Consider the following 16,697-nt stretch of genomic DNA (forward strand, 5'->3'; position numbering starts at 1 on the left):
AAGTTTAGCAAGAGCTTTTTTATTCTTTTTTTTTCATTCTTGCTTTCCCGTGGTAAACAGCAACGCTTGCTGGCAAGAGTGAGAATAACAGATTAATCTGCTTATTTCCAATTTCCAGTTCACGTCCAGTCATCCAGCTCTCCTGCAGCTGCTACCCAGCGCAGGATTTACCCGGTGGGGAGGGCGGCGATGTATCAGCACTACATGCAGGCTCCTTACTGAGGTCACAGAGCACCAGAAGTCCAAACTTGACTTTATTTGAATGGAGCTGAATTCTGAGTTCCCCCACTAAAAGAAGTGCACTCGTGAGTGCAGCAAGCAGAATATGGTCCCCAATAAGCTCCCAAACTGTCCTGAACAAGAAAGGAGGCGTTAATTGAAGGTTGCCTTTCCTCGTTTGCTAAGCAGCACAACTTTTACAGGGTGTGAAGCTGTGGTTATTAACCATAGGTAATGAGGATGGAGTCGCTCATTACCAGCTGCTGGTAAGAGTAACTGCTGGCCGCTGTTGGTCGGAGCGGTGCTGCTGCTGCCCACGTGCTGCTCAGCACCTCCTGCCCCATCCCAGGCATCTCTGTAGAGGAAACCCGCTGCTGGTAAGCACCTACGAGGAACCTTACCTCTATTTTTACAGGGACTTAAGGGGGCTGGTGAATGAGAGGAGGACGTGTCGTGGCAGCATGTAGCTTGGTTTGTCGTGGCCTCCTCTCAGGGCCAGGAAAAGGGAAGGTGGAGGCTCTGCAGCCACTGTGGGGTTCTGTGCTTCCCACCTGCTTCCGCCTGGTGACCTGTCCAGGAACAGCATTGCAGGTCGGTGGTGGTGTGGGTTTGTGCTTTGTGGTTTTGTGCGTGGTTTAGATTGTGTTATCAGATTGTGGTGTTTTTCTTCTTAGGAAGACAGCGCAGTGCTCAGATGATTTTTTCTCTTTTTTTTTAAAGTGTGAATTTCTTTAAGTATTTGTATAAAAAAAGTTCAGGTAGTGATCAAGTGATAGAACAGCTTCTGTAAATCAAGAAACCTGGATTTGAGGTGCACTGTAAAATATGTACTTAAATTTTTAAAAACTTTCATTTTTGCGGTTGCCATTTATGTGTAAAAAAAAAAAGTTGGAATAATGTGTATGGCTTCACTCTTGGGAAGAATATTTTGCACGTGGTGTAATTCTCCTGTGCAATCGCTGCCATTGAGCTGGATGCATGTGGAATAAAATGGTAACTCCAAGAGAGAAGCTGCTCTCTAGGGTGAATGGAGACCTCTGTGCCTGGGGCCCTAAAATGCATCCTGGCTCTATGAGTAGCAGGGAGAAAAGCTTCCCTGCTGCTTGGCTTCTGGAATTTCTTTCAATGTCCTTGGTAGTAACTGTTGTGAGGGCTGGTGGACTTGGTGTGACCTGGAGTGGCAGTTCTCCTCCTCGTCTGGCATCCGGTATGGCCAGCTGTGGTCAGACCAGCCTCCTGCCTGCCTCCCTGCCCTCTCCCCTCCAGGGGTTTCCCTGAGATTTGTGCTGTGCAGCAGTTGAAAACTCAGCTTTTCCAAAGGTGGGATTTGTCCTGCTTGGTTTTTACATGCTGCAACAACATTTGCAGCACAGAAAAGAAGGATTTTTTTTTTTCCTTCCTCTTGTAAGAGTCCCTAATGGAGCCGTGCCCAGCCCAGCCTGGAGCGTTATCCCTGCTGCCCACGTAAGGGCTGCCCGCGCAGCCTCTGCAGCCCAGCTTCATCTCCCAAAATGTCTTTGGGACTTTGGGAGCCAGTTGGAGCTGGGATAAGGAGCCTGCTGTGCTTGTAACCGGGAGCAGAGCCTGTCCCTGAAGGTCTGTAGGGCTTCCCCACTGAAACGGGGAGCAGGAATATTGGAGGCGAAGGCCAGCCCTTGGGATTTTCCATGTTCTGTGCATGATTTAAAGCAGTGATTCAGGCAGCCGAGCAAGGCTGTTTATCTGCTCAGCTCTAGTAGAGGCGTCGTCTCCTCCTGGGTGTTGAATACTTCTGGGGATACATGAGATGGGAGAAGCCAACCTGGTCCTTCTGGAAACCTGAGAAGAATTTTGGTGGTTTAAAAAAAAAAAAAAAAAAAAAGATAAAATTCTGGTAAGTTTTGAGTTTGCTGAGCCAGTGCTGCCACTTCCACCTCGTCGAAGAGAGTAGGGATTATAACAAGAGTTTGGGAACAAGCCTTTAATCAATGAGCACGTTATTGTTTAAGGCCAGCTTTTCTCGTATTTCTGACTTGGTATTTTTGGCTCCTCTGGAAGGTTCCTGTGCATGATTCTCTCCCTCCAGTAGCTGCGGTAACCCATAATCACGGAGTGCTGCGTGCTGTAGGTCTGAGATAAGTGTTGAAAATCTGCATGTTTTTGTGAAACACGATACAAATGTAATAACTTACGAAGATCAGCTATAGATTAACAAATACTCGGTGAGTCATACGTTCCCCTTGCTGCTGTCTTCCTCAGCATGTCACAAACATTTAGGAAAGCTCATTCATCCCAGATAGGCGTGAAATCAATCTTTGATGCGCAGGGCTGTGACTCAGGGAGTGGAACAAAAAGGCCACTCGGTGTAATGTCTGCTGCTGTGCTCTTGCCAAATGCCTTGAGCAGAGGGGGAAACCTCTGCTGCCAGAGTTTGTTTGGAAGATGCTTTGAAGATTATGGATCTCTTGCCTGTAACATACCCCAATTAAATGTGATTAGGAGTGTTGTAAGTAATGGCTCTGCTATGAGGATGAAAAGAGGATGAGAACGATGAATAGCACAGGATATGAAGGTGTTGGTCGGGTACATGAGGGAAGGCAGTGGGGTATCTGGGTCTTGTTTCATAGGAAGTGAAGAGGCAGGGAAGCGTCAGGAGGTCTGGCCTCGCAGGGACGTTGGCTGGGGGTTTGTAGAGCAGGCGTCAGGAACTGGATGGGATCTGATGTCAAGGTGAGTTTCCAACTTAACCTCCTTGCTCTGTCTTCAGTCCCTCTCATTGCTGTTTGTGCCGTTGGCCCCTGATTGCAGAGTAATTAGCTATGTCAGATATATCCTTAGCCTTGAGAACTTGCCATGTCCTTTCACATCCATCCTCAGACCCCAGCAGTTCCACCGCGCTCCCTATCCCTTGCTTCCTACACCTGCTCCTTCACCCTGCAGGGCTTCCTGCCTGCTGCCCTGGTTGTAGACATGCATTTTGCCTTCTCCCCTTCCTACCGCTGAGGTCTCACTTCCAAACTCGTCCCCTGTTACAACACATTTGCTTCTCCTCCTTAAGCCTTGCCTGTCATCCACCTGTCCAGCAGAGCACTGCTTCCTGATCCTTATCCTCATGAGCATTTTTAAAATGGCCTTATTAATGAGCTGCCCTGTAAATCGAGGGGCTGGCAGCCCCTGTAAATCCTCAGGCTGCCTCAGTGGCACCCAAGAAGATGGGTTTCTGTGCTGTGTCGATCTGTGATGTTCCTCCCTGGATGCCTCCTGCTCCAGCTCTTGCTAAGGCGGGGACAGGTCCCTGCTACCCTCGTGCAGCTCGGCAGCGTGGGGCTGATGGATCAGCCCTCCGTGTTCTCGCCTGCTGCGTTTGAGCAGCGTTGATGTTCCTGTAATTTGCACCGGGTGGACAAACAGGCCACATATTGCTGCCGTGATTGCCCAGGAAATGTTCTGCCAACTCCACCCTTGTTTCCTGATGTGTAGCATTTCCCTCTGATCTGGTGCTGAGCTGAGCTGGGGAGAGGAGCTAGACCCGGGTGAGTCACTGCGTGGCGCTTGCACAGCAGGTGTCTGTCCTTAGCGCTGCTGCCTGCCTTGCTTTGTGTCGCTGCCTTCTTCTGTCCCGTCCCTTCGGTTCTCTGGGCTGTCTTTTGTCTTGAGAGCATCTCCTCAGTCTTACTAGCACGACTTTTCCACCTGCCTTTCTTCTTATCTTTCCTTCGAGGACTTCAGCAAGGGGCAAGCTGGCAGGTGAAGTTGAGATGCTCCTGAGATGCTGCCACAGGGCTTGTTGCAGCAGCAAGCGTTATGCAAAATCTGCTCCACTGATAGAAAAGGAGGGGAAAGGTGGTGTGGAGTGGAGCTCGGGGAGGAACAGAGGAAAGGTTGCCAGCTACAAAGCTGTTAAGGGTGAAAGCTTCTGTCTGTCGGTCTTGTTGCATCAAATGAGTTTGCCGCTAATTTTAGTCTGGGAAAGGTGTAGCTGAGTATCCCTCCTTCCTTCAAAGGGAGGAAGAAATGAATGGTAAGAAGGGCTTGAGTGACTTTTTAATATCATTATTAAAAAAGAAAAAAACCCTTTGGCATCTGTTATAAGGACTGCTGGCTGTCTCTGGGCACACTCCTGCCTCCTCCCATGCCCCTTGCCTCATCTATTTTCATTAAGAAATTCCCTGGGACAGGGGCAGTCACGTTTGCTGCTCGTGTCGGGCTGTCTATGAGCTGCAGGTTTATGTTGACTGTTTCTGTGTCCTGTGGTGGCACAAACTAGTGAGGTAGCAGCCAACACGTGGCAGCTGGAGGTGTGGGGTATGTATGAGTGAATGTGCACAAAGCCCCTGGTATGGTAGCACACAGGGAAATAAGATATGTAGAGAACTGAAGTTTTGTGACTTTCCGAATGAGCTGTTTTCAGGTTGGGAGAGAGCATTGCCACCTGAGTAGTGGGTAAAATATCCAACGCTGCTCCATGAAATGCAGCAAAATGGAATATCCTGGATTTTATTGCTACCGTCTGAATTCATAACAGGGAGCCACCGAGCAGCTGGCTTGCTTAAGGCTTTCACATGTAATGGTAACTGAAGGCAGGTCGGCAAAACCTTCACCCACTTGAAAACAATTAATTTCTCTCAAATGCATGCAGGTAGAGTGAATGACTATTTTTGACCTTCATCAACTTTTGACAGAGTCTGGAAGAAGCAAGCTGTAACAAGAAGTCTGCAGCACGTCCATTTTGACCTAGGCCACTCTCTGCACCTCCTCCATCGCTGTAAGAAACGTGTGGTTTCTTTTTGTAATGTAAATACTTGGGGAGAACATAGTTTCCACTGAGAAGTTATCTAATTAAAAATATTAGGAGCCGTGTTTATTTATAACACGTATGAATAATTATTACTCAGAAAGTCTGAGCGTTATTTTCTCGGGAAGTCCCTCATTAGAAACTCTGCCTCATCGGGGCGAGCTGCGCTCTTACTTAACCAGTTTCGGTTCACATCTGGGTACAGCTGAGGAAAATCTGCAGAGGCAAATCTCACAGGCTGTGAATTAGGGAGCAGCTCTTCCCGCGTTACCTCCTGTAATTCTTGTGCCTCGTGGCGTGGAACCTGAGCCCAGCTAACGCTCAGCGGCTTCTGCAGGTGTATGGGGCGCTCTGGGTGGTGTTGGCAGGGGGCAGAGAGCAGCTCGCGGGGAGCTGGGGGTTTCTTGCTGCCGCAGCTCCCCCAGCCTGCCACGTACCTTACAGCAAGCAGGCTTTGTACCCTCAGCAGAGCCCTGCTTGGTTTATGCATCCAGCCGGTTGGCCTCTGTCCAGTTTCTTCAGAACAGGGACCGTTGTTTGTGCTCGGACAACAGTGGCTGTGTTTGCTCATTTAGAAGCGCCCTGATCATTGTTCCTGCTCTGCCAACGTGGAAGCAGAACGGGGAGCTGCTAACCCTCAGGTAGTGTGGGTCAGCAGCAGGCAGGAGCAGAGCCATGTCCTCACCTGGAGTGATTTCATCTGATGTTAGCATCACCAAGCAAAGCTCTCCTGTGAGCTTCTGGCAGTGAGGCTTTATCACCAGATACTGAGGAGCGCAGCCTTCCCCCTGCACAGACTGAGCTTGCTCGGCCCTGCAGCGCGGTGCCATTGCCACCAGGGACGTTTGGTGGCTCGGTACCGCTCAGCACCCGGTGCTGGAGCTGCGGGCCTGGAGGGCTGCAGCAGTAACCCGGAGGACAGGCTGCTGCTCGTCCGTACGGCGCAGGGGAAGGAAGTTGCTGGCTGTCCACAGAAGGGTCCCAGAAGCGGTCATGGTCCCTTACGTGGTCCCTTGTCCTGGGAGTGAACTCGGCCTTCTTGAGGCTGTGATTCAGGTTTGTTGTAAACCACCACTTGTAGCTTTGACCTTTCCTTAAGCAGAACAAAACCAACGGCCTTTGGGGTTTCTTGTTCTTACTTTCTCAATCCTTGGTAGTCCTTCTGTAAACTGTGAGGAAGCTGTCAGGATTTTGCAAACTGGCCAGTCTGGGATGGGGAGCATGCACTTGTGGCAGAACACGAGTTGGCTTTGCATTCAGGAGAGGGTGAGGAATGGCTCTGACCTCTGCCACTTCTCTGCTGTTTATCCTCTATTAGGCTACCCTTGCGGCCACAGCCCAAACCAGCCGTGATGCGTGCTTGTAGTTCACTGTGGTTTACATGTGCCTTTTTTACTAGGGCTTGCTTGCTTCTGTGGTTAGCAGTGGGATAACAAGAATTTAATCTGAAGCTTGTACTGCCTGACACGGGTGCTGTTGAAGCCTTGCTGTGCTCCAGTCCTGGAGGAGAGGTATTCCCATGTGGTCACTTTATTTAACCATGTTCCATCATACAATTAAGGAAAACTTGTCAACTGAATTGGAAGTGAGGGCTTGATTGCTTCAGGATTTGTCTTTTCTCTTCGTAAATGACTCACTGTTTCCTGTTGTCGTCCCCCACCCCGCCCCGTAGTAATCAAATTTAAGCAAGGCTGTATTTGCATCTAAGATCTGGGCTTCTGCAGACTGTGGTGAAAAAGCATTAAATAATGTCTTTATGGTTACATTTATTAGTTATTATGAAAGCTCAGTTGTTCCACAATAGCGGCATTTCTTCTTGGTTTATACAACCAATGGCATGTGAAAAATCTCCTTGGTGCTAGCGCTGATCCATCTGTTGGCGTGCTGTTGGAACAGCAGTGCACCTCATGGTGTTTTAGATTTGATCTACCAGTAAGCAAGCACTTTTTTTTACATGACTAAAAGAAAAATACTACAACAAAGTAGATGTCGGAACCAGGTAGGCCTGGAAGTGACTGTGTCGACTCCTGATAGAGAAGTGTCTTTGCTTGCTTTCCTTTCCTCTGTTTCCTCGGTTTCTGCCTGCCGTGAGAAATACCAAAATGCAGGAGGAGGATTTTGGAGCTTGGTGGTGGTCTGGGCAGTGCTGGCTGTCAGTACCTGCAGGCCAAATGAGGAATTTGTTTGCTAAAGGTTTTCTTTTTCTCCTCTGCCCCCCGCCCCGCAGCGTTTCTGTAGGTCTCATGAAGAAGTCTCCCTGTAGTTGCTCACATCCTGTGATTAACCTGGCTGCAAGAGCATCCCTCTGTTATTGCAAGAATACAACTTCTGCTGCTTCAGGTGACCAGATTTGTTCATCAGCTGCTCTTAAGGAGTACTTTGTGGCTGCATCCCACAGCCATCTGTCCTGATTTCTTTTATATTTAGGGAAGGTGAAGGAGACGTACTGAATACTCTTCAGATGGATCGGGGTGGTCTGGGCCGTCTACTTTGAGGCTCTGAGTTCTGGCCCCAAACCTTTAAGGTGTTGTCTCTTCTATGTGGATGCCCAAGTCCTGCTCACGGTGTGTGCAGCCCATCTGCCTATGTGGGGAGAAAGGAAAGACCGAGCTGGAACAGCTAAAGGGGAGCAGAGGGAAGGGCAGGCTGCTTTCTGTCTTGACACGTGCAGCTTGACTCGTTCTCAAAAGCTTTGAGTTTGGCAGCTTTGGCTGTGAAATGCTGAGCTGCCTCTGCTCTCCCTGCCGAAGGGCCGCCGGTGGGTTTGTGACATGGTGGCCTTGTGGTGATGGGCGCGTGTTTTCCTGCTAAGACTGGGAAATAAACAAATGCTTTGCATGAATTTATTTTTTTACTGGTTTGTGGCCTACTTAAGATCACTTTAAGCCAACTTCAGCAGCACGCCAATTCTATGTTGTTATAACGTCACCAGCAGGTACTCTGCAGGTCTGGCTTTGGCTGCCAGAGGGTGCGTTCCTCTGGGACGGGCTGGCCGGTCCCTGCACCCTCCTGAGGCTCACCTGCTGCTGCTGGAAGGCGTTATGTGGCTTGGGAACGAGCTTTTATTTTAAAGTGTGCATAGAAGGATGCTGGAAGTGAGGTGTTTTGTATGGCAGCGAGTTCTGAGTAGAGATCAAGCAGCTGAACTGCCTGTCCCTTCTTCATCTCCCAGAATTTGGACGCTGTTCTCTGTCCTAAGCCTGGTTGACTTTGTCTCCATTTTTAAAATAGTATTTGATATTTGCATTTAGCCAGCAGCAGTGCAATTGAAATCAGAGGCGAGTGCCAGGACGCTGGTATCTCCCCGCAGTCACTGTTTGATGTGCTAAACAGTAACCAGAGAGACCCCGAGTGTTGTCCTCGGAGGTTTGGAGAAGTCTTGCTGTCAAGACACAAGTGCTGCCGTGCCTGGTGGCTTGAATGACACGGCCAGATGGGTGCTGAGCTCAAGTGGCTCTGACACGGGCGGGTAATTACATATCTGAGGGCTTAGTCACCTTGCAGATGAAGGGTTTTTTTCTTTAAGTTTTCTAAACGAGGCTCGCTGATTTGTTCTAAAAAGTATGAAATACTGCTTATTTTTAAACCCATGGAGATAGTTACTTAAAAATACGTAGAAAAGTATTTCTTAATATGTGTCTGCCTGTTGACCTGAAATTGCTTAGGAACTTGGGGATGCACCAAGGTTGCTCTCCGAAATAGATAGTCCAACCCGCCCTCTGCCCCGGCCAGTCAGTGTGTGTGCGCCCGGGTCCTTTAAAATGCTACAAGAAGCACAAATAGAGCTGGAGTCACGGACAGAAATAAACATGACATTATTACGTTAGGTTTGGACGTGGTTCTGTCTGGGGTGCTTTCATAACTCGGACATCGAATATTTTTATTTTTAAGTGGACTTTAAAGTTCACGTCCTGCACTGGTTTGGTGCCTCGGAGCAGCAGCCTCTCGGCACAGCTCTGTTCCCTGAGCTCAGCTTTGTTTGCATCCTCCTCTGGGCCCTGTTACTACAGGAGGACATGACTGTGCTGTTCCCCGTTCATGCAGAAGCAGCAGTTGTACATGACCTAGCTACTAACTGCAGACACGTTCCTTGTACAGCAAGGTCAAAATTACACAGATTTTGCGACGGGCTCCGTCTAACTGCTACCTTACTAAAGCATTTTGCAGCTCTTCTCCCTCCCCTCCTGCGCTGAGATCCTAAATTTAGCAACACGAGAGCCCGAGGGTTGGAATTGTGCTGTGAATTTGTCACAACTCATTTCACTCGCATTATGCTGATCCAGACTGTTGGATTGCTATTCCCGTTCCTCCGCTTGCATTTTAGGGAGCCGCTGGCAGCTCGCCGCCAGGGTTTGACCGCTCCACTGCTCCGGCTCCCCGTCGCTGCTGCGCGCTCTGTTTGTGTGTGCAGGATCGCTAGCTGCAGCCCTTTCTATTTTAAGCATCCCTGGCATGCTGCAGCCTTTCCAGAACATGATTTGCACTCTTAGGGAAAATGAAAGATGCATCCAACAGAAAGTAGCAAGCTTGCAGAAGTTTGGATGTACATCAAGTTTCCTTGAGGCATACCTTAAGAGAAATGCCTGCCGGCTGTGAGTTATGCCTGCTCGAGGACTTAAATCATTATAGAAAATGAGCAAGGAGATTCTGCCTGATTCTGCCTCATGTTTCCAGTGTATGTATGTTGGTAAAGTACTTCTCTTTTCGGTGCTAAGTAATGCTGCTAACTCAACGCCTTAAATGCAGCGTGGCGTTGAGGTAGAGTGGTCGCTGCCAGTAGCGTTTGGTAAAAAAAAAGATTCTCTGCTGTGCTCCTGCAGCCTGTAACTTTTTCTTATATTTGCTTGAAGGTAATGAAACGGTGGCCGTGGGTACTGGCACTGATGCAGAGCAGCGGGATGCTAGAGAACCGCCGTGTGTGTGTGTGGTGCTGCGACAGAGCAGGAAAAATGCTGGGGGCTGGCTCACCAAAACTTTGTTTAGGGTGGGAGGGGGTTTCAGCAGCCATTCCCTTACAGTCAGGGTCGATCCGTTAGCTTTTGTAAGAAGGCAGTTCGGGAACTTGCTGTCCCCACCCGCTGTTGTGTGCTGGGCATGCTCGATGTGGGCAGAGCACATGTACGGGGTCGGTGCTTTCTTACTAGTTGGCTTGGCTAAGCTCATGTTAGTATCTGTCAACATTGTTAAAAGCTTACATGACATCTCTATTTAATGCCGTTGAGAAAGGGCTTGGACAGCAGGATAATTCAGCTTCTGAATAGCCTGTTCCGTAGCTGACAGACAATTTAGGCACAAGGAGTAATGAAGAACGGGATACCCAAGGCTCTATGGTAAGTGTGGGTGCCTGTGCATCTCTCCAAAGGGTGCTGCACCGCCTGTGCTACCTCATTTTTCATCCCACGTGCCATGGCTGAAACTTTGCCTACTTGGATCAATAAAACCTTTTCCCACACTTTTAAGTATACGGTCAGTAATCTAAAGCAAAGACTAAGGGTCAGCGTTTCTGGACAAAGTGCGAAATCGTAAAATAGTTCAGGTTGAAGGGACCCCTGAAGGTCACCTGGCCCAGCCCCTTGGCTCAGCGTCCCAGAGGGAAGTTGGACGAGGCCCCAGGCAGCCGCGTCCCGTCGAGCACTGCTCAGCTCCCGAGGGTCGTTCGTGGCAGCGCCGGGCAGTATTGATCCCTGTACGGGCTCCCCGAGGGTTGTGTGCATTAACCATCTGCCATATCTGGTTTCTCATGCTGACCACTACCTTTAGAGCCTGGCAGTCTGTCCAGCTTCCCACACACCTTGTGGTTCACCGATGTAGCTCACGGCTCCCGCTTTTTGGCAGGCTGGGTGCCGGGCAGCGCTGGCATGGAGCTGTCCCATCCCTCCCCGTGGTCCTGGCACAGACCAAGCAGGTGCTGGGATCGATATTTGCTGTCGGAGGGCTTTGTGCTCTGCTCTGCGTGCACCTGAGGGAGGCGGCTTGGCCACGGCCTTCCATCTTTGTACCTGAGCACATTTGGGAGCGCAGAGGTGGCCCCAGAGCCGGGCAGCTCTCCGGGCACCTCACCTGCATCTGCCAGCCTTCGGAGCAGCCTGTCCTACAGATGGGTACAGTTAGGGTGAGGAGGGGTCATTTCCTGCTGATGAAATCAATTGCCGTGCAGCTTCCACATTCTCATTTCTCAGTATTGTCGCTGAATATTTTCCAGGACCTGTTTTTTTTTCCGGTAACAGTTCTCTGCCTGGAAAAGCTATGGGCTGTTTTTCATTGCAGCTCGGTCAGGAGCAGTGGTATTGTGAGGAAAAATTCATTTACGTTTTTAGAACTTGTGGCTGATTACGTTTTCAGCAGCAAAGATTTTTTTCTTCAAGTGCTAACAAAATACGTGTATGCACTTAAGCTCTGTTGGAGTGCACAGAGATTAAGGCAGCTATAAATAGCATCTTCCATGACCCTGCTGGAATTTTCTTTAAGCTTGGAAACACTGAAGTGTGTGTTTTGTCAGATTTGAATCATGAACCCTGAAGAAGAGCTAATGAGTCCTTGCTTCTCGGCCCTCATCTCCAACCAGCCCTGTCTGTGTGTGAGCAGCAGCTCAGAGGCTGGAACTGCGGCCAGGTCCCGGCTGCCCCACCTGATTTGGTTGGCTTGCCTTGCTCACCGTGATGTTTTTTGCCCCAGTCGGCGTGGTTATGAAAATTATTGATTTCAACCTGTTTTGACAAACCCACGCCACCTGCGCAATGGTTGCGGTGGGTGACAGTTCTCAAAAATCCGCTGCATTTCCTGCACCACCGCGTTGCATCTCAAAAATCTCCTTCGTTTTACAGAACTGCAAGGGTACTGCAGGGAAGGTGGACTCCATCCCAGGCAGACCCAGCACAGCTGTACGGGCCTCTTGTAAACCTCCCCGCTGAAAGGAATGGCTTTCCCTTCGTATTTTGCCTCCTTTTCCTGACCGCTTACTGAAGAGGTGCAGCTGGGACAACAGCCATACCCGGGGCTACCTGTCTGGGCAGTGATCTGCTTCTGGAGAGTCGGTGGCAAAGCGCTTGCTCGATTTTTGGGGCTGAGATTTGGTTGTGGGTGTCCCCAGGTGTGCAGCACCCGAGGCCGCCGAGCCGCCTGCTGCTGCAGCTTGTTTATGCTCCAGTAGGTGTTTTTGTAATAAGCTGAATTCTTGCTTCCAAAATATGCTTAAAATTTGTCTTCCATTTCTGTATTAAATGGCACTTAAAAAAAAAAAAAATCCCCTGCTTGACTAGCTCTTGTTTGGCATGAAGGAGAACACTTAAAATTCCTCATAAACTGGCTTTAATAGCTTGCTAATCTCACCTAAAGGCCAGCCGAGAACGCCAGCGCTGTTCTCTTGCTTATTTTCAGTAGCACAGACAACGAATGTGTGCAGAAAAGGTCCTAGCATTATTTATTGTAGAAAATGGGTAAAAGGGCACGGGCTGCCGTGCCTAAAGGTCAGGCTGTTGAGGTCAATGTTGCTGGTTGTGTATCTCCAGCCTGGCAGAAGGAGCTGACGGGTCCCTGGCGTGCCACGGTGCCAGCAGCCCCCAGCCCGCCCCCGGCACAGGAGCTGGGCACGGGGCCACCCCGGCACCTGGCTCCTGGTCCTCCTGCAGCCTTCCTCTTCCCTTGCTGCACGCGTTGAGTTTTGGATGGACGTGTTAGTCCTTCTCTTTGCTGTCCGTTCCTTTTTTTCTTAGAAGCCAGTACCCCGGTAAGTCCATGCCTGCGGTGAGTAACGGAGGCATCAGCGCCCGGGAGTGATTCACTCGCAGGTTCCCGTACTGCCGTTGCTCAGCCACTTGCGTTGCTGATATCTATATCAGTGTTTCTCAGACTAGCACTTAGACCTGATTTTTGTAGTTTCGGTAGGGTTATCGTGCTGCTGGGGCGGCTGCTGTTTGCCCTCTGATCGATGACCTGGTCCAAAGTGTGTCCCTGCCCCTGGTCTCAGCGGTGCTCTAGGAGCCTTGTGGGAATTGTTCGTCTTTGAAACTTGCAGCTAAAATAACATTGGTGCTATTTAAAGACCGCTTGTTTAAATATTTCTTTTTGGGGTGATTTGCTAAAACTACGATGACTTAAAGACTGGTAACTCAACATTTATCTGTCCCGCTGTACTGGTACATTACAAAGATTAAATACCACACTTGTGCTTTTCCATTTTGAAATTTATTTCCAGGTGAGAATCTCATCACAGCCTCCCCAGGGCGTTTGCTTTCTGCATACACACTTGTTGGTCTGCTTTTTTGGGAAATGTGTGCTTCGGTGCCTCAGCCGGAGTTACAGGAACAGCGCATCTCATCCGTGAGCGAAAGCAAACAAGCAGGCTCTGACTCTTAAGTAACTCAGTTGCAAAAACTGAGTCCTGAAAGAGATGCCTGAGGTCACTGGGTCCAGTCCTTTGTCTTAGACGTGCCTGTCATATCCTCTCTGGGCTGCTGGAGTTAGGCAGGCAAAGCTTGCCTAACAATCCAACTTCCTATTTTGTAACAGTCATTATTGTAAGCTCTTTCATGGTGGCATTGTTCAAATAACCTAAAACAGACAAAAAAAAAAAAAAAGTCCTCACAAGAACAAGAGGATGCTTTTTGCTGGCTTAGTTGCTTCCTGTAGAAATCCTTCATTGTGATGCTCAGGATTATTCAGCGGCCGTCCGCCCGGTGGCAGAAATTAATCCGTTAAAAAAACCGGGAAGCTTCAGGATGCCAACGGGGTGAAAACGCTCGGGCACAACGCTTTGGGCGTTCGGTGGCACCAAGTCACTTTCAGCAACGTTAGCCGGGCTGATGGAGGCCTCGGCCCTGGTGGTGCTGCGCTTGGGTCTGAGGCCGGCGTGCCCCAACAGCGAGGCCGCGAGGCTGAGCCCCTGCCTCTGCGGGTCCTGTGCCAAGGGCGTGCAGAAGAAAGCATGGTGGGCTTCCTGATCGCAGGGGGACTTGCAGCCAATTGCTTCTCTTGCACTGAGCGGTTCCTGTGACTGTTTTCATTCTACGGAGAAAATCAGAATTTTTGACCAAGGGTTTTTTTGTGGTGGTTTTTCCTTTTTTTCCTTCTCTTTCTTGCCGGTGGTGAATCAGTTCAGGGCTTGTGCAAAGGAAGGGGTTTTTGTTGTTGTTCTGCTGCTCTCACTTCGTGGTGGCAGCTTCGTATCATCTCCCTCTTCTTCCTCGCGTGTCCCTGCGCACCGCCTGCTGCCCCCGTGTCTGTGCTGGGGTTTGGGTTCGTGTGACAATGGGAATCGCTCTGTATAGATTTTTTTATCCATTATGAAACTCTTCCTCTGCATCTACAATGGAGGATTATAAAGCACAAAATCTGACTATTTAATAACATTTTGGTAAGAGCTGCCCTCTCCAAGAGCCCGCGATGGCTCTGCACCACCTTCATGCACAGCCCCAAGATCGGTGTCTGCGCTCGCGTGGGAGGTGGCACCAGAGGCGTGCAGGAAAACCTTTGGGCAAGCGTGTTCTCTACAAGCATTTCAACTTTTTTTTTTGGTTTTGTTTAGTAATAAAAGGAACAAAGCTATTATTAGTGACCATGGGCTTGGAAGTTTGCTAGAGCAGCAGTAGTTACTCATCTGTTTTCGTTTGCAGAAGTCCTAGGGCAGGCAGGCAGATGCAGCGGGCTGCGAGCTGGATGCAGCAGTAGCAGTGCAGTCGGTTTGTGGCAGCCGGTGCTCGCTGCCACCTTTCTGCGCAGACCTTTGGTTCTGTGGCCACCAGGAGCACGGCTGCTCCCTCTGAGCTCCTGCCTTGCTGGATCGCAAAGTAAAAGAATGAATTCCCGGGGTAAGTTCTTGGTCCTTTTTCTCTTCTGAGCTTCAGCGGTGTTGTACAGAGCAGTTGTCGCTTCTGGTTCCAGTGGGGCGTTGTGCTCCCATCTGAACGCCTGCAGTTGGCTCGCAGAAGTGTGTTAGGAGCTGGCGAACAACTAGTGGTGTTTGGTCTCCATCCCTGTACCTGGCCCAGGTAGGAATAAAATTTGAAAGTGATCTGATATAAAAAACACCAAACCAACACAAAACAAACCCGCGCAGGTTGGTAAATGTTGGTGCATTTGGCACAGGTTGGTAAATGTTTCCTTGTTTCTTCCTTTGGAAAAGACCTGAAAGGAAAGCAGGGCTAGAGAATGAAAACTCCTGTTTGGGCATGGAGATCTGTTGGGATGGCTGAGCAATGGCATAGGAAGTTCCAAGTATTTTTCTAGTGTCTGAAATGATATTGTCTGTGGTTTTTAGATAACAGATAAGCAGGGGAGGAATAATTGAGCTGCTTTATCAGGCTGCTTACAGAAACTGGAAATTTGGCATGATAATTGAATAAAAGGTCTTATCTTTATTTGTGGTTGTTAATGGTCAGCAACTGCCATTTAAAAGTATAGATTGTCATTTAAGTAACTTATGCGTTATTTTTATTAAAATTGTAAATACCTTTTTTCCTGCATTGTTCTTCTACAAATATTTTTTCAAAAAACATACAAAAAACATACCTTCTCTCTTTGCCTCGTGAAATAATAATTTGCTTTCAGATGCCAAGATTTTGGGAGTAGGCAGGGAAAACGTTACACTTGGTGATATATTTGTACAGGGCATTTAACAGGGTTAATCTGATTTTAGGAGGCTTTTTTAGTCTTTTTCCCCTATTTTTTAATTTTTCTTTTAAATAAAAGGTTTTGAAAGCACAATGAAGTACGTAGACATAAAAGTTTGAAATGACCTGCCACTAAAAGGTACAAAGAAACCTTCACGCTCTTGATCCTGGATTCTGCGTGTAGAACTTGAGTCTGCTTGGTTTTCCTCTATGGCAAACAAATTTTTGAAGTTTATTTTGGCAGTAAGTCATTCCCCCATTATGTTAAATAGGAGTGGGAGGATGTTTCCAAGCAGCATGTTGTTTTATTGCTATGCCAAAAATTCCATTTTAGATCCAGATTCTGTAGGTACTTTTTAAAATTATTATTTCCTTGTCTTCTTCCCATGCATCTGAAGGTCCCCAACCCCATAAGACACAGTTGTAATCACCTTTTTAATTGCAATGGGGAAAATACATGATTTGGCCATTCTGGCTTGACGTTTATTGATTGATAACGCTTGTCTGCACATGAAATGCTATCCAGTACAGAAATGTGTGCAGGGTGGGTTCTGCCTCGTATCTGCAAATGTCATTTAGAAGTTCCAAAGAGTTTCATTGCATTTAATCTTGAACGAATGGTCTAGAAAACAGCAGTTAGCTGCCAATATCAATTTTTGTTTGCTTCTCTAGAGGTGATGGATAACATTACAGGAAAGCTCTTGGGTGTTGCTTCTTGAAGGGTGGTACTCCAGCGGTTTATGAAACAATGCTGCTGTTGAACAATGCAATGCAAAAGTGAGAAACCATAGGGTTTTTAAGCTGCTGCAGCTAATTTGAGAACAGACTGGCCTGTTTTGAACAAAACTGGCTGAGCATGGTCTCTGTAGCTGCTGGTTGGCCCAGTGAAACAAGGTGAAGGAGTTAAGGAGGGAGAGGATCAGTGCAGGAGACTGATGGTGGAAAGTGGGTCTGTCTGTGAGACATCCCTGAAGTGGTACGTCCTTAAAGGAATACTGTAAGAGTTCTCTGAGGGCAGTGACTTGTTCATTTTTTATTTTTATTTTTTTGGCGTGGTTTCATTTTGTGGACATGACTTTCTGCTCATCTTCATTAAG

The 16,697-nt window shown here is 48.5% G+C and overlaps 1 protein-coding gene across 5 annotated transcripts in view; it reads left to right on the plus strand.

Annotated features, from left to right (window-relative positions):
• Window positions 1–16,697, plus strand: part of MITF (melanocyte inducing transcription factor) — a 98,522-nt gene that overhangs the window by 23,486 nt on the left and 58,339 nt on the right. Inside the window, exon 1 of one of the 5 annotated variants that reach the window (XM_035337561.1) lies at window positions 9,819–9,843. The exons of the other annotated variants lie outside the window; for them this stretch is intronic. The gene's annotated coding sequence lies outside the window, so the exon portion shown is untranslated. Of the gene's footprint in view, window positions 1–9,818; window positions 9,844–16,697 lie in introns of those variants that run through there. 5 annotated transcript variants of the gene reach the window in all.

Source organism: Oxyura jamaicensis, chromosome 12, assembly GCF_011077185.1.
Source record: "Oxyura jamaicensis isolate SHBP4307 breed ruddy duck chromosome 12, BPBGC_Ojam_1.0, whole genome shotgun sequence".
NCBI lineage: Eukaryota > Metazoa > Chordata > Aves > Anseriformes > Anatidae > Oxyura > Oxyura jamaicensis.